Below are 27,216 nucleotides of genomic sequence, written 5' to 3'. Positions count from 1 at the left end.
CGGTTATTGTTGTACATTGTGTGCCTCTGTGTGCAATTTGTATGCTTATAGTTTGTGTATGAGCGCGTGCAATGGTTAGGCATATTGTGTACTGTGTGGGTCTAATTTGTGTGCATATTGTGTGTGATTGCACTGTGTGTGTAGGGCAGTGTGACATAAGCATGTTTGTGGTTTTGTCTTTTTCAAGGCGTGTTGAGCTTCAACAGCACTTAAGCACCCAATAAATGCAAATCGTTAACCTGAACTCAGATGAGGCACGGGTAAAACAATAACAACATTCTAACTCAGTTTTACAACAATTATAAAACCTTCATGCTGTACAGTGTAAGTGTGTCAAAGGTGGAGCTGTTGTGTGGTACTTAGCACACTGTACTGGATTCAATCTGGATTCAATTCTCAGCCAGGGCTAACGTCAGTAGTGAATATCTGACCCAGTTCTTGACCTCTCCTTGGTCAACTGAGCCTTAAACGAGTACCCGGTAAGGTGTGTAAACATTAGCGGGGCCTAGGGCGGTCACTCCGATTCGCCGTATGCTAGGGACAGAAAGTCTGGTCTCAGCCACTGTGGAACTTAAAAGTGGAGAGATGGCTCATGAGGCCAATGCTCACAGCAGAGCAATGAGGCATCACCACTGAGAACCTGGCTATCATATCCAGGTCTCAGCCATACATAATTATTAAACCATGTTTCTGAAGCACAGTGAATTGATGGTTTTATCCAATGACTTATCAGCCATACATAATTATTAAACCATGTTTCTGAAGCACAGTGAATTGATGGTTTTATCCAATGACTTATCAAAAATAATTTTTTAAATTAGATTCACATTTCAGATGTGAGAATTAAAACTGTCAGCGTAATTGTCAATCAGTGGCATAAATGAGTGCCGTTTAATGTTGGCGAGAGAAGGCTACTGAAGTGAGTCTAGAAATAGTTATGTAGATATCTTCCAAGGTCATGCCCTGACAATGTGATTTACCATGAGAATTTCAGATGAACGTAGCTTCATCTCGCAAAATTACGCAAACACTGCAATGTGGAATATAATAACGTAAAAGTCTCTGTATCCAGGAACGCCTCATTGAGCCTAATGATGGTATTTATGAGGGTTCTGCTAGGTTGAGATGCTTGGCCAATTATGTTAACGAGCATTTGGAATGTGGGGAAAAAACTGGAGTACTGGGAGAAAACTCACACACACAAGGGGAAGACACTCAAAGCTACGCATCGATCAAGTCAACAATCCTTTGCTGTACTGCCACCTATCAGCCCAAATTTACAAACCCTGGTGTAGTCTCCCATTAGCATGTACTAAACAGGCTCAAACCAGCTTAGCCGAGATCTGGACTAAAATAAGACACAGGAGTAACATTGAGAATAAAAAAAACAAACTGGGACATCTCTGCTGCAGCTGCTGCAGAAGAAGCGGGTTGATAACTCTCGTTCCGTCTCAGGTAACCCTTGGTGTACCTTCACAGTGTGCCGTCGAGTCAATTACAAAAAAAAAACAGTGGTCACGGTAGCGGCTTGTGTGCAGTCACTAATGAGCGCGCTGAGAGCACCGACCCAATATGCACGGGAATTGTTTTGTATCTCAGGGGTCAACCTGAGGCTTGAATCCGTGATCACAGACTTGTCGGCCGAGTACATTGATATTGACGATAGCACCTCCGAGCCTCCAAGTCATCCAGCCACATCGTCACTGGGCATTGATAATTAGGTTTCACGTTTGCAATGAATCAATCATTCATGTCAAATAAGCTTTTGCACTGAATGCAGGAGAAAGGCAAAATTATGTCAATAGAACATTGCATCCTGTCTACCTCCTGCTTATGATGTAACTATTGAACCTGATGCGTTGCATCGAGAGTTACAAGATCGGCTGAAGAAACGTTATGCATTATTAGTTATTTAAATGGTGTAGTATCTTTGATGAATTGGCGAGTGCTATAATGAAGGTATTTTACTGGTTCGTATTTTCCCCGTACCTGAGGTAAGGTGCCCTCATCACCATTGCTATGCGTTGACATTAAAATGTTGACACTTGAGAAGTTTGTAACAAACAAAAAAGTCTGGCTGGGTGGCGCTGTGCTCCTGGCTGGTTGCGGGATGGCCGGGGTGGGGGTAGTTAATACGCCTTGGAACACCCCTGATGTCTGAAAAAAGAGTCGCACTTTGTGGAAAACCATCGATGGTTCTCTTATGGATGTGTAGTGGCTTCCACGGAGGCAGACACTTCTTACTTGGAGGCAACACGTTTATTATACACCCCAACAGGGTAACTGCATAACTACACACACACTCGACAGGATAACGATACAGGGTGGTGACCACCACGGTAACTACTTCACCACTGGACGGGATAACTAAATAATCGGACCAGGTCAGCTAACACGCTGCCTGGTCCAAGAGCGAAACCCGAAGAGTGCAGCTTGAAGAGTTGATCCCAGAGAACAGCGCCGCTCCGCTCACAGGACCCCCTTCTTATTCCCCTGAGCGTGGCCTCGCTCCGCCCTCGGCCACGCCCCCTTCGGGATCTTCCCAGCAGGTTCTGGGACCTCACATCACATGTCTCCTCGGTCCCCCTCTGGCCCCCGTCCTTATCCTCTCCTGGTCACGTGCCCTCTCGGGTTCACCCACCCTGTCCCATATGCCACACGCACTCTGGTGACAGATGCTCTAAGATGCACAGTAACATTCCTCTCTCAGTGGCTAGTGCTAACACCACAGTGACTCAATATACGTCACTACAGATTGAATAGACTGGTCCTCCTGAGATTAATGTATGTTTGGTTATGGCTTTCCCACCGTACGTAGCCAACCGTGATCATCGCATGTGCTGGATAGGGTGACAAATGAAACAGAAAAAGCAGTCCTAAAGAAATTTGTTTTAAATCTAGATTTAAAAGTGCATATAGCTCCCGTGTCTTCCTACTATCAGAGAGAGAGCGTTCCAGACGGCCGCAGAAGTGACTGTCTTTGTTCGATGGCCAGCCAAAAGCCACTGCGAGGATGACCGGAGTTTGCGCTATGGATTATTCTACTTGAATGGCTGAGAACCTACCATGCAGATGAGTACAGCTCAAGCTCATTCATGTGTAGTGTTCATAATGACAAATAAACTTCTTATGAGGCACACTCTGTTGATTGTAATACTTCTCTTTACACAGTCCTTAACACACAGAGGGGTATACAGTCCCCTCACCCGATACCCTAAGAAGGAACAGCCTCCGGACTTAGCATGACCTACACACAGGTCTCTTCCTAACCTAAGGAGGTACAGCCTCCTGTCTTGGCGGGACTTACTCACACGTCTACCGCTATCCTAGAGTCATCCGGCTGGGGCCTAAGGGAGGCTATCTGACCCACCGCTGGCCCGGCGGGTCTTGACCACTGGATGCGCCGAGCCTTAGCCCTCAGAAGGGCTGGGAGGCTGGGTCCAGGGTCCTGGCTATCTTCAGCCCGGGCTTCGGTCTTCGTGTAGGGAGAGAACTCCCCGCGCTCTGTGCGGTCACCCTTCTTATACCCGTTTGTGGCCAGGTCTAACCAATCACACATTCCCACGTGGAACTGTCTGATAGGTTCTTACCAAACTGTGGCTACGATCCACTTCACCTCGTCTGACTCCAACCGTTATGTACACAGAGGTAACGCTGCACTGCCCCTTTGATACCTAGTGGCAATGCAGGTTACCGAACAGTGAGTAGTTAACACCTCTACACATGCATGGAGAAAGTCATTTGTTTTCATATCATCCAGATACACGCCCAATCTCGGAAGACAAGCAGGCCTGAGTCTAGATAATGCTTGGATGGGCGACCACCATGAAGAACAGGTTGTCATACGCTACAGGGCCATGGAGCTACGTGGCTGAGCAGCAAAGGGCAGTGCAGAAAATAATATTGCCCTGCTGCACTGCTAAGTTCCCGCATCTACCATATGCTCTCCAACATCGCCTACCCGCACTGACCAGCAAGGACAAGTACGGTCAAACAACCCCCAAAATCTGCACGGCGTTCGAAGGGCTCTTATCCAGCAGTGGACTGACAAAGAACTGTATGTGTACATATAAGGACGAAAACATTGGTGGTACTCTAACAAACACAGGAGGAGGTCCTGTGGCAAAATAAAACCCACCAGCGAGACACAAGGATTGATGAAGAGATAATCAGTCCAAGACGCCCTAGCTCTTGCGATTAAACAAGTGCGACTGAACACGTATGCAATGCGGTGGCGACGTGGTTAGTGCACTGTACAAAGATCCCAGCAAACCGGAATCAATTCGTGGTCCTAAACCGCGGCGTTATTATCAAGTGTGCAGGCGGTGCAACTGCAAATGCATCCATTTGCAGATTTAAACATGATTTCTTTAGAACTGCTTTTTTTGTGTTTAGTTTGTTGTCTTCTTTGGTTCTTTCGGTAAAGTCACGTAGAATGAGAATAAAATAATAAATTGATAAAATAAAATAACATAACACAATAATATTCTCACGACGTTTCGGCCACAACACAAGCGGCCTTCATCAGGTGAAGGGACGAGACTGTCTGGTAGGACAGCGCTGGAGTTCTACCAGACAGTCTCGTCCCTTCACCTGATGAAGGCCGCTTGTGTTGTGGCCGAAACGTCGTGAGAATATTATTGTGTTATGTTATTTTATTTTATCAATTTATTATTTTATTCTCATTCTACGTGACTTTACCGAAAGAACCAAAGAAGATTAATCCTTGCAGTCACGAAAGCTTTAAATCGAAATTTAGTTTGCTGTCGTTACCCCGCACCTCCGATTAGCACGGTTGGCTATGTACGGTGCGAATGAAGTTCAACATACGTACGTACATACATGGGTCAGAGGAGCTAAGGTGCCGGGTTATGATTGGACATGGGGCCCCCATTTAATTCCTTACACCAGGGCCCATGTTAGCCATGCTAAGCCACTGGTCATACATGCTTGCCTGGTCTCCCTATGTTGAGTTAGCCTGAAATTATATCCTTGAGCAGCGTATCAACATTGGAGAGACAAAGCTTGCACGACAACCCCGTCATGTGCAGCGCTGTGCTTAATACGTGCTCGCGAATGGTATTTTTTTTCAGCAATCCACAAGACTGGATGGGAGACCATGGGACCTCCTTTGCCAGTACCAAAATATGAGAATAGGTTTTCCCCTTTTTTCTGGCAACAAAACAGGTGTTAAGATGTTAAACTGAAACCTTTTACAGCCTTTTGGCGTCCGCTGGTCTAACACCGTTTGAGACTAGGCTCAAAAGAAAGCTGTCTCTGGTGTGGACCAATCAGTTTCAAAGACAATGCATATATTATCAGTGTTATGGTGTTTGCATTCTGACCACAAGTAATGTGGTTAATGCAGACATTATTCCTTGTAAAAGGTTTCAGTTTGGTGTTTTAACATTAAAACATTAAAACACCTGTTTTGTTTCGATTTAAAGCTTTCATGACTGCAAGGATTAATCTTCTGTTTCTTTCGGTAAAGTCACGTAGAATGAGAATAAAATAATAAAATAAAATAAAAACGGGAAAACCTATTCTCATAAATGGGAGATCTTTATCTTATACAAATACATATAGAGTCTACTTTTATATTATGCTTTCGCTTGGGAGCCCCAAAAACTACATTTGCAGCCCTGTATATACAACGTCACGTAGATATTGTGTGTGAGAGGTGGCAGCAGCTTCTGGAGGTCCTCATTCAGCAGTGGATTAATTATGGCTGATGTTGATGATTGTGTCTATTTTTTTTGTCCTGAAACTACCAGCACTATTGCTACCACTATAACGTAGGTTTTGCGCTTGTGCTGTACGGCTTTCTGAAGCGCGTTCCCGTTGGTACCAGGTGTTGTTCGGCAAAAAAACGTCGGATATTTTAATCCGCGTGGCCGAACGAAATGCGGCGCAAACCGCAAAACTTATCAAGGAGCTACGATACTATGAGCGGCAGAATCTAGCAATCACACATCACCAATACTCAGTAACGATTTCAAAAAGGGGGCCATGGCGCTAATGCAATGTAGAACATTCCAGAAAAATACCGTAATGAATAAAATCCTCAAAGACAATATGTGTTTTTGAGGATTTGGCAAGCAAAGCCAGAAAGGCCAAAGCATCATTAAACCCGCGGGTAGGGCACGTACAAAAAAAACACATTTTTACCAAATCGAGGCTGAAATTGAAAACGCGCCTTTATTACACTGCAAAACTAAATTTGCATTTTGCATTTGTTACGGTTGCGCCATTATTTGCAATTGAAACTATATTCAATTCAATTTCCTCCTTTTTTCATGAAAAGGCAAAGAGAAAATGTTAGCATAATGTTTATCTGAATGTGAGACCCGGGTTACATTTCAAGCAATGGTTGGTCATCATCATTATTATTATCAGAAAAATACTTGAAGTAGATTTTATATTTACTTCATCACCATCATCAGCCATGCACAATCCACTGCTGAATAATGACCTCCCCACAATCGTGTGATGTAATAATCCACCTAGCAACTGCACATGAGCTGATTTCATCACTCCATCTCCATGGCCGATGCAGTCTTCCAATGGCATATCCTGCCAAGGCCCACTTGCTTTTTCTAAGAGACTTACATGAATTTAATTGGCGCCTAAATGCAACTACTTGCATTTCAAGGCACAGCTGTATTCCCAGGTTAACAGATCAAGCATTTTCTTATCGTGCATTAAACTCTCATAAGGTGGTAGAGAAAATACATAGTGGACGTGAATTCACGCAACGCCATCCAAATTGTCACAATTTGGGATCTTGATTCGATGCAAGAATAGCAGCACCTCTCGTGGCAGCCCAGGTTACATTACCCAATCACAGATCATGTTCACGTGGAAATGTATCTATTATTACACGTACGAATTCATTCATGTATCATCAGCATAAGAATTGGTTTAAATAAAGTAAGAGATTAAATGTGTACTGACCTATAGTTGCAGATACATTTTTTGTTTTAAACAGTAGCACCTCACATCCAAAATACTCAAAACGAAATTGACCAACATTGGGTTATCATTAAAAATGTAAGCGTTCATAGATTTATCAATATCCGCATCAATGGCATTGCATGTTGTTTTTAAACCTCGTTATTTGGACCACAACATATGGTCTGTACCCGCCAATGCGGACATTACGTGGTCTTTAACATCAACCTTACAGCAAAGTGCACGCTGCAGCACTACCAAGCTCTTACAATGAAGGGAATAAAAAGCCTGACCCCAAGACGTTGGTGTATGGCACAGGTCCATCCTCATCGGGTGTGATTAGTCGCGCGTTGGGCAAGGTTCGCCCACGACCAAATCCTTCAGGATGCACCCGGTCTCATTAAACATCAGAAGCTAAGCGGGGGTCGAGCCAGGACAGTGCCTTGATAGGAGACCACCATGCTTCAAACAGGCGTTGTACGTTGCTACGGAGCTACGTTGTCAGCAGAGGGTAAGGTACATGGGAGCAAAATCCATTGTTGAACTGTACTATGCGCCAACATCCATGTACGAATCCATCCATTTACCCTATCCTTCACCAAATCGCACCGACTGCTGCGATAAAATACGGTCAAATAACGCCCGCGACCCACACCGCGCCGTGGCGAGGCCTCCATCCAACAGTTGATTAACAAAGGGGCTGTAAATGTTGCACGTACGGTCATTTGTCACAAACGTCCGCTGGACGGCTCATGGTCCAGGCGATATGGGGACGACGGAGGGGGGTGGTGGGGTGAGGGAAGAGGAGGAAGGTGTCCCTGGGGGTGTCGTCGGCGGCGGCGGAGTGAGGGATGGGAGCTGGGACTGGCTCGAGTTTAATCTGCACAGGGTGTACCGCCACAGGCGAGGGTGGACAATAGGAGCCTTTGTGCTCGCTCTTAGGCACTTGGGGACCATTGCGCTGCCCCCACCACCACCACCCCTCTACAACGCCCGGAATTTGACAGCAGCACGCTTTTATACGCGCGACAAGTGGGCTTCCAGAATGATCTTTTCTGGCCACTAAACGCAGCTGCAGCTTGCACATTTCAGATTGCTCTTACGTCCGTGTATAAACCGGTGTGTGTGTACATGTTCGTGTGTGCGACATGCACATGAGATGAAATGCTTGCGCGGTAATTGGCATAATGGGCCAAAATGAAGCCATTACAATTGACATTCCGATCTCACCTGCACCACTGTCCTCCTTGATGCAGCCATCCGAAGGCGTTAAATTAATACAATTGGGTCATTAGTCGTATTGTACAGAATAAGGCGTTTGTGGTGGTGCACGCCGTGACATTCAGCCACCGATATGCCTCCGAGGGACAGTACAGCAAGTAGAATCCTGTTTTTTGAGGGGTGTAATTCCTTTACGTGCGTGAATTCTCTCCGGGGGACTGGAGTTTCCTGCCAGGAGACTCCGGATTCAGTGTCTTGACACCAATTCAAGCTTTTCTGGGTGAATAAAATATTCAAAACATCTCGTGATAATTCACACCCTGTTGTCAATGTAATGTTGGTCGTGGGGGTTGCTTGATAATCATAATAATATACTTCACCACGCTGGTCAATGCGTGTTACTGAGGGGGCAGGAGGGAGGGGGGGCAAGGCCGGTTCAGATTTTCACTCGCTATTGATCTTAGCCATGGCCTGGAATCGAACTCTGGTGGCTAGATTTATAGCGCAACGCATGGACTTTACACCAACGGTCTGTTGTTAAGATTTCAACATCAGTGCCTATTCAGTGAGCATGTTTGTACAAACGTTTCTATCATGCTATTGAAGCGTTTAATAATGAATGTGTGAACACGTACGAGTGACAGTTAAAATGTGTTTAAAAATGCATGTTCACACGTTTAATGACAAGGACGTGCTTGCAAACTATGCGGAGTCTGTACTCAGCGGTGCACATTATGGCTGAACGATTAATCGATTTCAAATCGAAATCGCAATTTGAAACAATGCTATTAGTCCTATTACTTTCTGATTGGAATTGTTTTCTTTTTTAATTATTATAACTTTATTTATTTAACTTAACAATTGTTCTATGTTTGATTGTTCTATTTCAATTAAAACATTTTAATAAATACATGTTGGAAGCAATTCATGTAATTTAAGTTCTCATCCTTGCATTAGAATATATTTTGATGGTATCATGTGGCAATGCTCCATCACATGTTTTAAATCTATGACACAGCGAATATTGAACTAAAGCTTGACTTTAAAAATTTTAATCAAATCGCAATATCTGTCAGATAAATCGCAATTAGATATTTTCCCCAAATCGTTCAGCCCTAGTGGACACTGTCCTGTCGGGATTGATGAAGCAAGCCCTCTCCTTCTCCCCCTGCCTCTGTGTTTCTTCCATCATCTGTCTTCCCCACCCCCCGTCATGCCCCCTCTCTCTTCCCCCTACCTCCTTTACACGCGTGTGCCCCGAGTGTCGCCTAGCAGCAACAATTTCACTGTTAATCCTCAAGGAAACTGTTAACTTAGCTGGGTGTCGTACCTTGACACGGGGTGTTTGGGGCACCACGCTTATGGACGTGGCAACTTGCATTCAATTCGTGGCCATGGCTAACATCGGTTGGAGTGTGATATCTGAACCAGTCCCGTTCTCCGCCCCCTTTAATGACCCACATCGACTTGCTCCAAGGGGAGTTCTTCGTCCAGCGGTGGATTGACGAAGCGTTTGTGAATTGTTATGGCTCATTCATTTAGAAGACACTGACGTGACAATTTAACGTACTCTGGCGGTTAAGTGATATCTAAATCCGTTCTTCGCGTTACTCTTGCAGCTGCCATATCAAGCAACGCTCATGATGTGGCGCGGAGGAAGTGGCCTTGATCTACTCGTGCCGAGACGCAGGGCTGTGTAAGTTACTATTCTTATGAACCTAGCACCGAAGTTTTCGCAGCCGCTTGCAATCCAAGCGTGGTTTTACCGGCTTGCGCCACGTCTTCAGCATGTCTTCTCTCGAGCTTTCACCGTGCACGACTGCAGACATCGTCAAGAATCGAATAAAACTCCTGACGACCCGCAGAATCCGCACCTGGCTTACCATTATTATATTTTTGACATGTATCCAAAGCATAACTCCACGAGGCTGTGACTCATCTCCAGCAGCTGCTTTTGGCTAACTATATCGAGCAAAGACGGTCACTGCGTCGCGCGCTTTCAGATACGCTTCTGCGGCCGTCTGGAACGCTCTTCCTTCTGATATACGAAGCCACTGGAGCTATGCACTTGTAAATCTAGACGGAAAACGAATTCCTTCAGAACTGCTTTTTTGTCTTTAGTTTGCTGACCCCCCCCAGCTCCCCGCACCTCCGATAAGCACCGTTGGCTACGTACGATGCGAAAGAAGTTCAACATACATACGTCACTGTTCCTGCACATGCTCCCCCCTCCACACTCGCACTTACCTGCGCTTGCATCTCCGCACGTGGGCCTGCAGGGTGGCGTCTCCTAGCAATTGTCTGGGTGCCCCTACCCACCCCACCTCCAGGCACTGCTGGGAATTTGTCGTCGCTCACTGATCGACAGGGGCAGAGGAGCAGGGCGTGCTGGGCATGGCAGCCGATTGGCTGTCGCATAGTTCAATCAAACAATGAGAATAGGTTTTCTCATTTTTTTCTGGCAACAAAACAGGTGTTAAGATGTTAAAACACCAAACTGACAAGGTTTCATATAATAATAGGGTTTTTCCCCTTTTTTTCTGGCAACAAAACTGAAACCTTTTTGCAAGGATTCATGTCTGCATTAACCACAATACCTGCAGTCAAAATGCAAACAAAAAACATACTATGATAATATATGCATTGTCCTTGAAACTGATTGGTCCACACCAAGGGACGGCTTTCTTTTGAGCCTCGACCTAATTGGTGCTCGACCACATGACGCCAGAAGGCATACGCCTCATGTGGTCGAGCACCAATTGGGTCGAGGCTCAAAAGAAAGCCGTCCCTTGGTGTGGACCAATCAGTTTCAAGGACAATGCATATATTATCATAGTATGTTTTTTGTTTGCATTTTGACTGCAGGTATTGTGGTTAATGCAGACATGAATCCTTGCAAAAAGGTTTCAGTTTTGTTGCCAGAAAAAAAGGGGAAAAACCCTATTATTACATTTTGCTACTGGCAAAGGAGGTCTAATGATGACAAGGTTTCAGTTTGGTGTTTTAACATTTAAAAAAAGGGGAAAACCTATTCTCATATTTTGGTACTGGCAAAGGAGGTCCCATGATCAATCAAACAATGCAATGCATTTTACTGAAGGTAGTAAAAATCATGCATAGGCTACGTGTAACGCACTCCAACGAGCGTTTGTCTTTGGCGGTGCGCAATTAGCGGTGTGGAAGCAGATGGGTAGCTGCGAAGGTAAAAAGCGGTTGCGTATTAGCAATTGTAGTGTAGTTAGTTCTGCTCTGGTTTGTACTTTCAGGTTTTGGACAACTCTTTCATCCATTTGGTCGGTTATCATGAGGATAAGTGCTTCATAGCAACACGGCTTTATACGAAAGGTTCGTTTATATTGGATCATCTTTATGATAATTATCGTGATTCCGGACGGGGACGGACATACAGCACTATGTATTACTGCTTTGAACATGAGTTGTAAATCATTGATGAAAATGTGATTGTTTCTTGACATAATTTAATTTTGGGGGGAAATATAAATAATTCAGCAGGATTTTAAAACATGTTGGAACTGTACTGCAGACAGAATATCAATGTAGCGTAACCTCACTATGTTGCGATTGATCATTATTATCCTTGCCTTATCCCCTCATTTACCCCAAATGCTACTCTGATTGGGAGGCAACACACTATGATAGCCCCATTCATAATACTGTACAATACCAATTCTAATAGAGGTTTGCAAAAATGTACTCAGGTTTAATTAATTCAACCAGTGCTACGGACATGACCGATGGCTCTTGTGTACTCTGAAGCCAAATACTGTGCATCAGCATGGACCAGAAGTAGTCGCACTCCACTTGTTGATGTCCAATTGAACACTGCAATCGGAGTATCGATGGAATCCTCAAGTCGAACCCCAACACTCTGGCTGCCTGTGCTGTCAATATCCCTTCCCCACCCATCCTCTGCAGTCTCCTTCCCATTGATCAGAATTTCACTAACCTCCTTCAGCATCACTTTAAGTCACGCAAAGCTCTTTTGGACCCATGCGCTTAACCTTAAACAATATGAGCTCAACACCGGTGAAGCCTGGAGAGCTAAATGGAGTTCAAAATAACTCACAAACACCTTGTGAAAGACCGAACGCAGAAGATCCCTGGGTTTGATCTTCCATAAAGCTCATGGTCGACCGCACAAACCATGGCAGATACGGATATCTGATGCACAAATGTAAAATTAAAAAAACTCTCCAGTGTGTGACTGTGGTCATCCAGAACAGGCCATACGACAAACCTTGCCCGTTTCCACAAATACGAAGGACACATCACAGTGATAGACTCCGCTGCTCCTGACGCGGTTGTCTGGCTTGACCACCTGAATGTGAGATTGGAGTTGTTGCTCGGCACTTACATCAGCAGCCATACGAAAGAAGAAGTTGAACCAGGTGAGTCGAATTTGCAAGTCACATGACTCACCAAAATTAAATTACATATGGGCCTTTTACTTAACTGTATACTATCTCAATCGGTGTCCAAATGCAATTCAAACCTTATTCTTTATTATAATCCTACCATTATATCAACTGAACTTCAGACGGGATGATGGCAGAGTGGTTAGAGCACTGTGATATAAACCTGGATACCTGAGTTTGAAACCTAACCATGGCTAACATCAGTGATGAGTAATATCTGAACTGAGCCCCCCCCCCCCTTCACCAACCTGTTTTGGAAGGGCGTGGTGAAAACAACTCCCATAACCGGCATGTCATAGAGAGGCCGGTTTTTGGCCTGTGGATTGGCAACGGGATGCCATGTTGTTATGTTTTATCCACTGAACTTAACACGACCAAAAACCTTAACCCTGACCAACTACAAACTGTAATCCTTTCACAATGGCTGCTGTAGACTAAATCCAATGATAACACTACTTCTAACCATAAGCCTACCAACAACCCTAATAATAACTAACTCCATTATCCCCCAATCAAATTCTTACACCTACCTCTATTCTTAGCCCTTAATACAACCCCAATTGATTTCTGATTGTCAGTCAGTCACTGAATGTCAGAGTCCAAATCCTTAGTCTTAAAACAGATTTCCATAAGTAAGTAGAAGAAATAAGAGGATTAACTTAACATATTCAATTTTAAATTGTCGCTTTGGATTTGAATAATGGCGTTGTTTATCCAACATCCACAATTGTGTGCTGTGATATGTGCATCGCTTTTAGAATAATATCCTGGTCATCAAGGCCTGTAATTGGATGGAATACATCAGGCGTAGCCGATTCAGACTCTAAACTCATTAAATGCATCCCAAATAAATGTATTTCAACAAAGTAAATAAAATGTAAAAATGTGTTTCCAGTGCACACACAGGAAACGTTCATTGGAAGGATGTAAAACATAATCCTTGCTATATCGATTTTACAAACAACTCTCATTCAAATAAACACCACTTGAGAGTATTTTATTTAAAAAAAATGAGAATTGGAAACCCGATAACAAAATAATTTGCTTTGGATGGCTAGTTTCTTTGAAATTCCAGCGCAACCACACACGCACAGCAGAAATGCCAGCAAGTATCAGAATATGTATTCATACTGGAGGAATCCGATGAGTTATGAAGCTCGTTTTCACAGATGCCTAGTAGTTCAAACATGTCCAGTACAGGAACGGTACTGCCATTATTTCGACCGTAAAGACGGCGGCGATGTGTCGGTGTCACTGTGAGATGCTGCTGCTGCTGCCCTGTGACTCGGCGAGCACACAAAACACACAAAGCGCGCCACAGCATGCGCACTGGGACAACATTTCCACGCGGATTCATACTTCCACCGGGTTGAGCCCATTTATGGAGCACTGTACCGTATTGTATTCTGAAAATGGTCGTAGGGTGGCTTCATGGGGTCAAAGTATGGAGCCAACACCGCTGAAAACCTGGCGTCGAGTCCGTGTTTTTCAGCAGCCCGGTGATTAAAATGGGTTCTCGAATTTGGCGAATTGATGGGCTTGACCTTGTCACCGATGACTGCATGAAAATGAATAATGTTCGATTTGCATTGCACTTAATTTGGATAATGCAGGCTTTGAGAATTCAAGATTCCGGTTTGATTGCAATGCAATGATCACTTGGTAGGGGTGGAATGATAAATGCATTGCTTAATACAGTATACATTTTTAAGCTCATAATATTTAATGTCGATTTCTTAAGCTCTCAGCGCATGTGTAAGAAGCAATGTGGTTGATGTGTGGAAAGTTGGTTTACATCGCCACCACTTCCCATGAAATAAAAAAAATTGTAACTAAAAGTGTCTCTACTTTTCATTTATTTTACTCACATTTCTTCTGCTATTCGTTGCGCACGGTTGCAATTTTACTTTTCTCGGTCGGTGTTAGCCGCTGAGAGCGTGACGGGTTGACTTTTTTCATTCCCGTTGCTGTATACCCCCTGTACATGGTTCCCGTTCTGCCATAATGTGCACTGATGCCTACTTTATTGTCGGCGATATTGACACGTAAAATATTGATTGATTGCAAGCACTAATGAAGCTACTCTTTACTGCAATGATATATTTTCAAAAAAACCATTGATCCAATCATGAGTTTAATCGCAACTATTCACTGAATCACAGGGGGAGGGGATGAATCATGCTACCCATAACGGACACTCTCTGCGTGGCATGCAAAATTATCCAGTGTGTTTGCACTAGTGATATCGCCACGCGTCGCGAGATGGCATGATGACGGTCCCAAATGTTCACAGCTGGATTATGCTGCTATTGATGTTGAACGCGTTAAACGAGAGCGAATATGCCATGTATGTGCGTGGATTCTGTACGGCACTTTCCAACAAGCGTTCGTCCACGGAAATTTTCAATTTGTAGTAATAACGGCCGCGCAGGACGCTGCGATAATGCAGTGATTCCGCAAGTCGCAAAAAGACAACGAATGGGGCTCGGACGGGGCCTCTGGAACTCTTTAATCAATTTGGCGGGTTTCCCGAAAGGGTGAGTAGTCCCCCAACAGCAACAAAACATTCTTCTACAAATGTGTCCATACAATATACATGGTGTTTTAAAACGATGGACCCAATTTCAAAGCAATATATTTCACGATGGCAACATGTTGCAATTACACAAAAAGTTACAAACGGTTTAATGAGTTATCAAGTTTTAGTAACCATTTAATAAATGCTCTGTGTGCCCTCCACCTACTGTACGGACAACATCGATACGATCGTTGAATTCGTCCAAAACAACTCTCAAAGTGTCTTCTTCCACTGAAGTCACTGCTGACGAAATTCTGTTTTTGAGGTCATCCAGATTAGTGGCTAATGGTGGCACAAAAACACGGTCTTAGACGTATCCTCACAAGAAAAAGTCGCAGGGTGTGGTGATGTCTGGGGATCTTGGGGGCCAAGAGTGTAGCGCCAATTCTTGGGGTCCCGTGTGACCCCAAGATGGACCCGATTTCAAATCAAATCGGGTCAATCTTTTTGAAACACCCTGTAGTCTTTACGCAGTTATCATGTCCCCCCCCCCCCATCGTCTCCCTGTCGTTACAGAGGCTAACAGAGCTAATTCATTAATAGTTTCAGCCTTGTAGCCAATTAGTAAGCGCCGTGCTAAAACCTGATGCAGGCGGACAACCAGTGGGCATGACCTTTTACGAAAAGAATATTTGTTGGTATGGGGACAGCAGATAGAAAAAATGATCCGGGAAAACGCAGGGATGGAACGCACGGCTTTGCGACCAACTCAAACGTAACTTACCGGCCCATTTTTACCACGTATACACACACACACAAAGAAGCATTATGTACGTACGGCGTGTGTCTTTGTTTTTGCACGCATGCACCATATATGGGATAGCCAAAATATTTGGAGAAACAGCGGTGAACTTCTGTTTTTCATCGCAATGATCTTCAACAACGTGTAGTGATGCAACGAAGAAAATCAAGTATTAAGTCACCATACACGCATCCAACTGCGTGCGAGAATCTATTATTTACCATTTATGAATATTATATGCAGATCACATGCTCACGTCACATGTGGCCTAATGGAGGGGGACAAAGCCGTATCAAAACGAGACGGATCAAACGAATGAGACAAACCGAGTGAATTCTTGAACTGAACGGAAACCAGCAATCATAGCAATTCACTGAATCTCTAGGGGGGGTGGGGGGGAGCAGGAGGGGGGAGAGAAATAACAGTTACATGCCAAAATTATATTACAATGTGTATAATATGTATAACAAAACTCATCCAGTAAAGCTAGGTTACTCTGACTTTTATAAACTTCATTGCTCAAAACGTTGCCGGCTATGGTGACACGCCTGTATTGCAGTGCTTTTGGACCTGGGGTTGGTGGATCATGCAGAAATCATCATGTGCCCTAGACTCTCGAAACTGTTGTGCTAAAATTGTGGCCAGGGGGTGGAGGTACGGCAAGTGGGTTGATGACCTGTCTATGTAGAATTTGAACATTATGTCCTCGTATGCGTGAGTGTTTTCCCGGTTGCACCCTTTTCCAGACAAAAATACTTAATAAGTAACTGGCCAAATATTCCAAACAAGGACCCCCGATTATTGTCTTCAGACCCAGTTGAAGCTATTTTGGGTAAATAAATAATGATACTCCAGTGCAGTACATTTAGATTCGCGTTATTTAATCATTTTTAGACATGATTGCGCATATTTTAGTCACACTAATCTACTACTGTGTATAAAAAAAAAACTATAATTGAAATCGTTCACAGCCCTCTTGTCAGTCCCCTGCTGGATAACGCAGTGTGGCGGTCAGCGTGGCTCTGTGAAGGGAGGCCCAGGGCCGCATTAGATATCACTCACCGCTAATGCTAGCTGTGGCATAGAGAATAGATCTCAGGTGGCTGGGGTCATAGTTCAGTGTGCTAACCGCTGCGCCACCACCCCCACCATCTTGCATAAACTGTACTACTGTACAGTAGTAAATATTCCCTTGTGCAGTCATAACGCTTTCAACTGCAAACACAAACCGTAAACGAACGTTTAAGCCGTTTGCACAAATGACAACAAAGACAAAGAACAAATGAACACATGCGTACGGAAAGTTGATGCTGTATAGTGTATACAATAATGGAACCGGGTTTACTCAACAGTGATTAATTACGTTGCGTGTTCTTGCTGCAAGAATCAAGTTACTATGTAAGCAACACTGTCTCCCACTGCGATCTCCATTTCCTTCTCAGTGCAATATAGTATTGAAAAGCCGCTCATAAAATTCACAAATTGTACAAAGCATTGAATATAGTTTTTTTTTTAGAGGTAATCAAAAGAGAAACACGTTGTCGTTTACACAAGTTGCAAAGAAATATCGAATATTGGCAATGTGTTCTTGTAACAAAAAAACTATTTAACAACCATTGCCATTGCATGTAAAGCAATAAAACATGGTTTATATTTCTTTATATTTCACAAAAGGATAAAACATAAAATGTGAAGAAATGTTTGGCCTTGTTGGTCCATGCAGGATGCATGCAGATTAAGCTCATTGTGTTGCTCTGCATTTGAACGTATTAAAAAATACGATGAATCTGAGAATGCGTTTGGCTTTGCAATTCGAAATATCCTACATTCTAATAACAATAATAATAATATTCCTTTATTTACCCAGGAAAGCCTCAATGAGTGTTTAGGCTCTATATTTGTGGGCTCCTTGCGTATAATGTTTGCCCAATTCTCTGTTCAGGGTTTTGCATGTGGGGAAAAAACAGGAGTATTATCCTGAGAATTCAAACACATTTTGATCGAATGAGGTTGAAAAATAGTTGTGTATTATTAAGTTAGAAAGCCACTTCTAAGCACATGATAACTATGTGATCCACCAACCCCACTGACCAAGCAGTATACAGATTGGTCTTTCTTCCTTTGGTCTTTCCAATTGTGCTATTAATGGCACATCATGAAACAAATAATCTATTTGGAAATTGCACAGCCCTGTATGTGAGAGAATGACCATGGTAGAGATTTTACAGGATCTCTGAAAAATGTCTTCACAGTAGAGGTCCCACTTTCTCCCACACTCTGCTATGAGATTGTGTGATACATAACTGTCAATCCAATAGTTTTTTTTTATTCTGAGAAGAGCTTAAATGTACCCAATTTAAGTGGAGAATAATATTTATTTTCACGTAATTTTTTTGTGCGCAGACGATGACGACTGAGCAGAGACCATCAACTAGCTCCACTAGAGAACCCAGTTTAATCCGGAGTGGCTGCCTGATATCAAACCAACACCTCCACTTAGCACGGTTGGCTACGTATGGCGCAAAAATAAGTTGAACATACATACAAAGCCAGGATCTTATTGTATACATACAAACCCAGGATCTCAGCAGTGGCAGCTCAATACCGCAATGTCTGAGCCAACCGACCACCCGAATGACCTTTAAAAAATAAATAATAGAATGCATTAATTGGAATCAACACAATAAGGCTTAAACGTGCAGCATATACAATAGAATATACTTATCATGAGGCGCCAACACCCCGCTTTTGCACTGTAGCCCCAGCTGAAGTAGCCTTGAACAATTCTGCTGCATCTAGCGGAGGGCAGTACAGCTACCGTAATCCGATGTTGTGCTGTTCCTCTATGCACCCACATTTAGACTCTCCACCTTCACCAACTTGTACTCACCTGTGTGGTAAAGTATGGTCAACTGACCCCCACGCTTCCCACACGATGTTGAGGAGGGCTTAATGCAGCAGCGGATTAAAGAGGGCTGTACATGTACAACGAAGATTCAATGCTTGGCTAAGTAATTGATTGTTGATTTTGATCAATGCCTCCTGCCTTTTAAGAGTCTTTATATTGTTTGCATTATTGATGAGTGTTAATATTTCCACAGTATAATGGTGTATTCATATAAATTAAGGGTTTGTTGCATTTTACATATTAGTGTATTGCTATTTTTGAACTGTTTCTCTGTTGTCAGCTTTTTGTATTTCGATTTAAAGCTTTCGTGACTGCAATGATAAGCTTTTTGTATATTTACTTTTTTCATCTGTCCCCTTTAACAATGAGACTTGTAACCTCTATGACTTCTCAATGAGTTATAAAAAGTTATATTTTTGTAATGAAACTTAACATGGCACTGAAGTGTAATGGACATATCCACCGTGGTAATAATAGTGTGAAAATATTGACAATACTTCAGTATCGTTGGAATAACTATTGTATTATAGCCTTTGATGAAAGCCCCTGTTTGCAAAATCTTGTACCTTAACCCACATGTTTTTTTTGCTTTTTTATTGATTCATGTTAATATGTTTTAATGTTAATTGCATTGAGATACTGTAATGTATTTATTTTACAAACGGAAAACTGTACAATGCACAGGCTGAAGATGAATGAAGTTAAATATGTTCATCATCATTCACTGCCTATACACTGCTGAATGAAGGCATCCCCAAAGCCAACCATCTCTCACGATCACTTTGATAAGATAATCCACCTAGTATCTGCACACCGACCGACTTCATCACTCCATCTCCTCTTGATTTCTCGCACTTCAATTTAACTTTGTTTGCCGAGTGATGTCCGACATGTGCTATTGAACATCACTCAGGGAAACCAAACATTCCCCTGAACGTTGCTGGCCAAGGCTGTAGCGAGACACCTTTCCCCCACGGTCCCGTGACGATGTAATCCATCTCACTCCTGTGATCCCTGTTATCGCTTACATATTAACCAGTTACAACACATCCGTCTCATTTAGCCTGGCGGACACTAAACCAAAAAACGTTTTACACGCTTTTAACCTTTTTTTTTACAGATGAGTTTTACTTTTTTTCTTTTGTTTCACAGCCATCGAGCAATAACGCTTTAAAATCAGAATGCAGCCTCACTTTCTCAAAGTCAGTAATCAAAGTCATGACTTTGTTTTTTTCTTTCATTCCATTTGAGCCATGCGGCTCCCTTGGGCACAGCCCCAGTTATATTTCAGGATGAAAGCTCAAGTGTGAGGGCCCTTAGTTAGGCCTGAGTTGAAAAAAAAGAAATGACCTCCACGACATGGGAACTGGAAACTCAGAGAATCCCCAGGAGAAAAATAACAGTGGGAAACATTTGTAGCGGCCGCGTGATGCAAAGCGACCAAACAACCATGTCCTTAGAAACCCGGGCATCCGTTGCGCATGAACAATTCACAATTTTATGGATAATAAATCAACTTTCCTCCGTCTTCTTCCAGGAAAACTCAATTCCAAAAATGTGCTGCTTAACGCACATGATGTCTTGAAAGAGATTACGTAAAATGATGTTATTATTGGTTAATTTTAGTCGACAGTACTTGTCCTTCTGTCAGATTGGCGCCCGCCAAAGGAATGTGGAATTTCCAAATCTGGCTAAGGGCCCCCATATGGAGGTGAGCACCACCAAATGCTCATTTGAACAGAGATGCATTCACTTTTTTGTATTTTGATTTTAAGGAAGGGCGTATTCTACACAGCTCGCCCTGATAGTGCTTTTTTCCGTGGCATTGCACGAGTGATTTGTTATGCACTCTGAGCAAAAGGGCTTACAGTGTAATATATTTGCATTTTGTGACCTCAATTACTTCATTGCAAATGCAAGCCTCGGTCATATACTGTGCAGTTTATTATTATATGAATGCTCCTGTGTAAAGCGACTGATATGGGCACATTTGTTATTCTTAATCTCACTGGTGGGTATCTGTGTTGTAATAAACAACAAAACGTTACTGTCACTGACGGAAACATAAAAACAAGATGGCCTATCTGTCTCATGGGGCCATGACCAACACGTGCCTCTCTTCACTGCTGCCTAAATACAATTACCTTTCATGACATATTGTCTCCTATAGTGGCAAGATATTCGTTTTTAAATATGTACATTCTGTAGAACATGAGCTCTTTTAACCTTGGCAAGCCTCCACTAAAATCAAATCCTCTTCATGGGGGTCCTGTGGATGGGGGGATGCTGCTGTGCTGTAATGGGTAGCACACAGGACTTGCAATCCTGAGGTCACCAGTTAAGTCCTCCCAGCTCTGCAGTTGAAAACTATGGGGCAAGTTTATTCAATCCTCCCGCCTCTGTCCACCCAGCAGCATAAAGGGGTAAGCCACAGTCAATCGGCAGGTCACGTGTCGTTGACCAAAGTTTGGGTATACTTCCGCCTCTTTCAAGATGTCGGGCCAGTGTGGAAGAGGAGAACAAACAAACTTCAGAGGGGAATCTCTACAGCTTCCTCTTGTGGAGGCCCTTCCGCTAGCAGTGACGAGAAATTGCAGGGCTGAGCCTTTACCCGTTTGGCCAATCTGTCACTGAATATTTTTTTGCACGTGGGAACAAAGTGGAGATCTTGGGGAAGAGAAAAACATATACCTCATGCATGAGGGGAAATCATAAAACCTCCATACTGATAGGGGAGACACCTGCCTAGCCTTGCAGGTGCCACGTGCAACCTAGGTCAACCATCACTGAGCAGGAGGACGTTTGTTCTCTGCTGTTGTTCCACATTGTCTGGAATTCCTTCCTGACCCTTCCCCTGTTCCAGTTCTGGCTCAAGACTTTCCCATAATCTTTGGCCTATAACTGGATCTATGAACTGCTTTCATTCCACACTTCTACCAGAATGTTGTCTCAACTCCCTATCTGGCCTGAACAATGATATATTTTCTCTTTCTGTACTCTGGAGTAGTCCTGAAAAACAAGTCCCGCAGTAGGTTTAAATGCTCCAGCTTTATCCACATCGTCTTCCCCGTGTTTTTACAGCTTATTGAGATGCGGATGCATTTAGACCGCTTTATACTATAATTCCAATTAGAATACCTCGTGTGAAGGTGCATGGTGAATTACTACATCACAGAATAATAAGAGGCCGTGGAGGCTCGGAGCGGTCTTCAACAAGCATTGGACTGCCCGGAGCTGAAGATGATGATGAATCAAGATTGTATTACATTTGGTTATGTATACATGGTCAACAATCTCCGCCCCCAAAGCTGTGGATTAAAGGCACGTGCTTGTAGTTGGCAACTCTTAAGACACAAAGCGTAGAGTGGAACTACATGCTTCAAAATGAATGTGTTTGTACACAAGGTCAGCTACCTCAAATGAGGAAAACCAGAACGGGTGGCAAATCCTACGTGTGCCGCTGTGCCCAGAATATCGACGGTATGTCTGAGTGACGTGATTTCAACATGTGAGAACCAGCCACCTGTGTTTTTGCAATGGAAGACTTGGACCAACAACACGTGACAGCAGTGTAGGTGAATCCAGAATCTTTGCTAAAGATCACCAGGTAAATAGTGTCTTGAATCTAGCTTCTTCGAAGCAGACACCTTGGTTTGACAAAATAATCATGTTGTTTAATTTTCTTGTTATTGCTACTTTATATACAGGACTGTATTGCAGTAATCCTGGATTACAATGCAGGATCCTCCTGAAAGAGCCTTCAGCCCTCGGTGAGGCTTTCCTGGATTTACAGTGGAGGTATTTTTAAAACCCATAAGTGACGTGGCATTGGGAGGCCTACACCCAGCAGTGGCGTGACAGGCCATTATATTAGTAATTTCTAAAATAGCTGTGGCGATTTATGTCTGAAAGGTTCTGTGCCCCACTCTGCCCCCCCCCCCCAACACACTCTTGACTACCATTGACCAGCGTGAAGTGTGGTAAAAAAAGACAATAACTCATAATCGACGTGGCATGGAGAGAGGCCTTCATCTAGCAGTGCACTGACAAAGGATTATAACTTATTGTAATTATAACTGCCACTCTTATTACATCGACTTTCTCAGCTCTTGCCTCACGACATGAATGTAGGTTGAAGTTTACTTGCTGTGCTGTGCTGCACATTTTCCTCACTCGGATTACATCTCGAAGACCAAAGTTCAAGTTTATATTGAACGCGCAATAACAAACAGCAAGGAACAGCCCAACAACCGGGCACTTTGGATGGTGAGTACAGTTTGTTCATGAACACATTTGCACGAATGAAACCTCCACGCAACCGGCCGGGGTCAATGGCAGTAACGAATCGGTCTTCCGCGGAACAAATCTAAACGTTATGTTCGTTACAATCCCGTCGCAACGTCATTTATTCCTTGCAATGCGCGCGTGGTGGTGCGTCGTGGATGCAGACTGATGGGAGAGCAGAGCTCGTCACTTTAATGGGGCAGACAGAAGGTAGTGTAGTGCATTCCAAGGCAGGCATTGCGAACAACTGCGACTCAGCATCCTCGACAACACCGCCCTCGGCATTGCAGTGTCTCCACGACAATGCCTGACTCCCAGCTTCATGATCACAATATTTATTTTGTACCGGAGGAATCCGATGAGCTACTAAGCTCTTGTTCGCAGACGTAATGCCCACTTCAGAATCACAATATTTATTTTGTACCGGAGGAATCCGATGAGCTACTAAGCTCTTGTTCGCAGACGTAATGCCCACTTCAGAATCACAATATTTATTTTGTACCGGAGGAATCCGATGAGCTACTGAGCTCTTGTTCGCAGACGTGATGCCCACTTCAGAATCACAATATTTCTTTCGTACCAGTAGAAATCTGATGAGCTACAAAGCTCTTGTTCGCAGACGTAATGCCCACTTCAGAATCACAATATTTATTTTGTACCGGAGGAATCCGATGAGCTACTGAGCTCTTGTTCGCAGACGTGATGCCCACTTCAGAATCACAATATTTATTTTGTACCGGAGGAATCCGATGAGCTACTAAGCTCTTGTTCGCAGACGTGATGCCCACTTCATAATCACAATATTTATTTTGTACCGGAGGAATCCGATGAGCTACTAAGCTCTTGTTCGCAGACGTGATGCCCACTTCAGACTCATATTTCTTTCGTACCAGAGGAATCTGATGAGCTACAAAGCTCTTGTTCGCAGACGTAATGCCCACTTCAGAATCACAATATTTATTTTGTACCGGAGGAATCCGATGAGCTACTAAGCTCTTGTTCGCAGACGTGATGCCCACTTCAGACTCATATTTCTTTCGTACCAGAGGAATCTGATGAGCTACAAAGCTCTTGTTCGCAGACGTAATGCCCATTTCAGAATCACAATATTTATTTTGTACCGGAGGAATCCGATGGGCTACTAAGCTCTTGTTCGCAGACGTGATGCCCACTTCAGACTCATATTTCTTTCGTACCAGAGGAATCTGATGAGCTACAAAGCTCTTGTTCGCAGACGTAATGCCCACTTCAGAATCACAATATTTATTTTGTACAGGAGGAATCCGATGAGCTACTAAGCTCTTGTTCGCAGACGTGATGCCCACTTCAGACTCATATTTCTTTCGTACCAGAGGAATCTGATGAGCTACAAAGCTCTTGTTCGCAGAAGTAATGCCCACTTCAGAATCACAATATTTATTTTGTACCGGAGGAATCCGATGAGCTACTAAGCTCTTGTTCGCAGACGTGATGCCCACTTCAGACTCATATTTCTTTTGTACCAGAGGAATCTGATGAGCTACAAAGCTCTTGTTCGCAGACGTAATGCCCACTTCAGAATCACAATATTTATTTTGTACCGAAGGAATCCGATGGGCTACTAAGCTCTTGTTCGCAGACGTAATGCCCACTTCAGAATCACAATATTTATTTTGTACCGGAGGAATCCGATGGGCTACTAAGCTCTTGTTCGCAGACGTAATGCCCACTTCAGAATCACAATATTTATTTTGTACCGGAGGAATCCGATGAGCTACTAAGCTCTTGTTCGCAGACGTGATGCCCACTTCAGACTCATATTTCTTTCGTACCGGAGGAATCTGATGAGCTACAAAGCTCTTGTTCGCAGACGTAATGCCCACTTCAGAATCACAATATTTATTTTGTACCGGAGGAATCCGATGGGCTACTAAGCTCTTGTTCGCAGACGTGATGCCCACTTCAGACTCATATTTCTTTCGTACCAGAGGAATCTGATGAGCTACAAAGCTCTTGTTCGCAGACGTAATGCCCACTTCAGAATCACAATATTTATTTTGTACCGGAGGAATCCGATGGGCTACTAAGCTCTTGTTCGCAGACGTGATGCCCACTTCAGACTCATATTTCTTTCGTACCAGAGGAATCTGATGAGCTACAAAGCTCTTGTTCGCAGACGTAATGCCCACTTCAGAATCACAATATTTATTTTGTACAGGAGGAATCCGATGAGCTACTAAGCTCTTGTTCGCAGACGTGATGCCCACTTCAGACTCATATTTCTTTCGTACCAGAGGAATCTGATGAGCTACAAAGCTCTTGTTCGCAGACGTAATGCCCACTTCAGAATCACAATATTTATTTTGTACCGGAGGAATCCGATGAGCTACTAAGCTCTTGTTCGCAGACGTGATGCCCACTTCAGACTCATATTTCTTTTGTACCAGAGGAATCTGATGAGCTACAAAGCTCTTGTTCGCAGACGTAATGCCCACTTCAGAATCACAATATTTCTTTCGTACCGGAGGAATCCGATGAGCTACTAAGCTCTTGTTCGCAGACGTGATGCCCACTTCAGAATCACAATATTTCTTTCGTACCAGTAGAAATCTGATGAGCTACAAAGCTCTTGTTCGCAGACGTAAGTGCGCGGTGGTGCGGCGGTTATCAGAGCACCGCGCTCTGAACCCAATGCAAGGGCATCCGAGTTGGATTCCCGGCCACGGCTATTTGTGACACCGGTGGCGATTTATCCGACTGAACCTGCACCACCCACCCCACCCAACCACCGACACAACCCCTCTGCCAACAAGACTTGACCAGCCCACACCGAGTGGGGTGGTGAAGTATGGTCAAACAAACCCCCACAACCGACGACATACAACAGTGGCTCGCCAAACAGGGGCATGCACATCATTTTTAATTGCACGGCTGTGTTGCCTTTGAAAGTGTTTTTAGAACGGTGGAATGTGTAAACATTTGTTGGGATGGTTACAAAAACACCAACAACATTCATGAAAGCATTTCCCTAAACCCTCGCTTTACGTACAATACAATCGTGAAACGTCGCGTAGAATAACGTATGCAGTAACACATTAAGCACACACATCATCATCACCACCACGCTGCCCGGTCCCCCACCTGTTATCGGTGTCCAGCTCGACACACATCGCCACCGAGTGCACCCGAAAATACAGCCGGAGCAGTATTTAATCTTATCTCGCGATCCGGAGGCCTCGCCTCCCGACGACTACGTACTTGTTAGACGAACGCAGCCCGCAGGGAAAGAAAGTGAAACGTCTTCTTTCTATTGCTGTTGTCGTTGCTGCTGCTGCTGCTGCCGTTGCCGAGCGAGGTGGAAGAAGCGAGTTGTAAGAGGGAAAAATCCCTCGCTCCCTCTGCCTTGCTCGGTCTTCCCCGGCTCACGGCACAACGCGGACGCTCTGCGCGGCCACAATTGTAAGCGCCGCCTCCTCCCTCCTCTCTCAACGCGGTGCTATGTGGTAACAAAACGTCTGGCGGGGCTGCACCATTCTCGCTCTTACCCACTCCCTTTCTCCCTCCTCCGCTTGACGCAACTCTGCGAAGGCAAACCACTCGAAAAGGACGCGCTCGGCACGCTGGATGATGATGATGATGACGACGAGCGCACGTGGCGGGGCGTGCGTGCGTGCGCTCGTTCGTCGACTCTTGTTGCGTGAAACCCCAAAAGGATGAAGAGGTCGAACATAAATAACCCCACGATGTTCTGGCGTTACTGTTGGCAGCAATGATTGTGTGTTGTGTGTGTGTGTATTATGCAATGATTTTTGCTCTTACCCTAAATGGGCAGGGGTGTCTGAGCGTTTCGCAGTAATGGTATAATCCAGTGGATGGCCTTATCACACACCAACAGACCTCTCTCCTTTTTGCTCCTAAGCGCAGTCTCAATTTTGGTCAATAAATGCAGCCAGTCATACATATTTCCACGGATGATTTTAAAGCGTGTTATCAGATGTACATTTTTCTTTACTGAACCTCAAACTCCATCCCATTTTTACCATATTATACAGTGTATAAACCCCACTAATCCTCCCCGTCCCGCTGTATTCTAAAGCAAAAGTTGGTGGTCCGGTAG

The 27,216-nt window shown here is 43.9% G+C and overlaps 1 protein-coding gene across 4 annotated transcripts in view; it reads right to left on the bottom strand.

Annotated features, from left to right (window-relative positions):
• LOC116953565 (cAMP-dependent protein kinase inhibitor alpha-like) overlaps window positions 1-26,913 on the bottom strand; it is a 59,197-nt gene extending 32,284 nt beyond the window's left edge. For 2 of the 4 annotated variants that reach the window (XM_032973886.2, XM_032973906.2), the window contains exon 1: window positions 26,358-26,638. The gene's annotated coding sequence lies outside the window, so the exon portion shown is untranslated. The other 2 variants (XM_032973896.2, XM_032973892.2) reach the window with 2 other exon arrangements.
• Between the last annotated feature and the right edge of the window lie 303 nt (window positions 26,914-27,216).

This window comes from Petromyzon marinus, chromosome 3, assembly GCF_048934315.1.
Source record: "Petromyzon marinus isolate PM22_M1 ecotype Great Lakes invasive population chromosome 3, UKy_Petmar_22M1.pri1.0, whole genome shotgun sequence".
Taxonomy (NCBI): Eukaryota; Metazoa; Chordata; class Hyperoartia; order Petromyzontiformes; family Petromyzontidae; genus Petromyzon; species Petromyzon marinus.
Note: the sequence above shows the minus strand (reverse complement) of the source record. Positions and strands in the feature narration are given on the sequence as shown.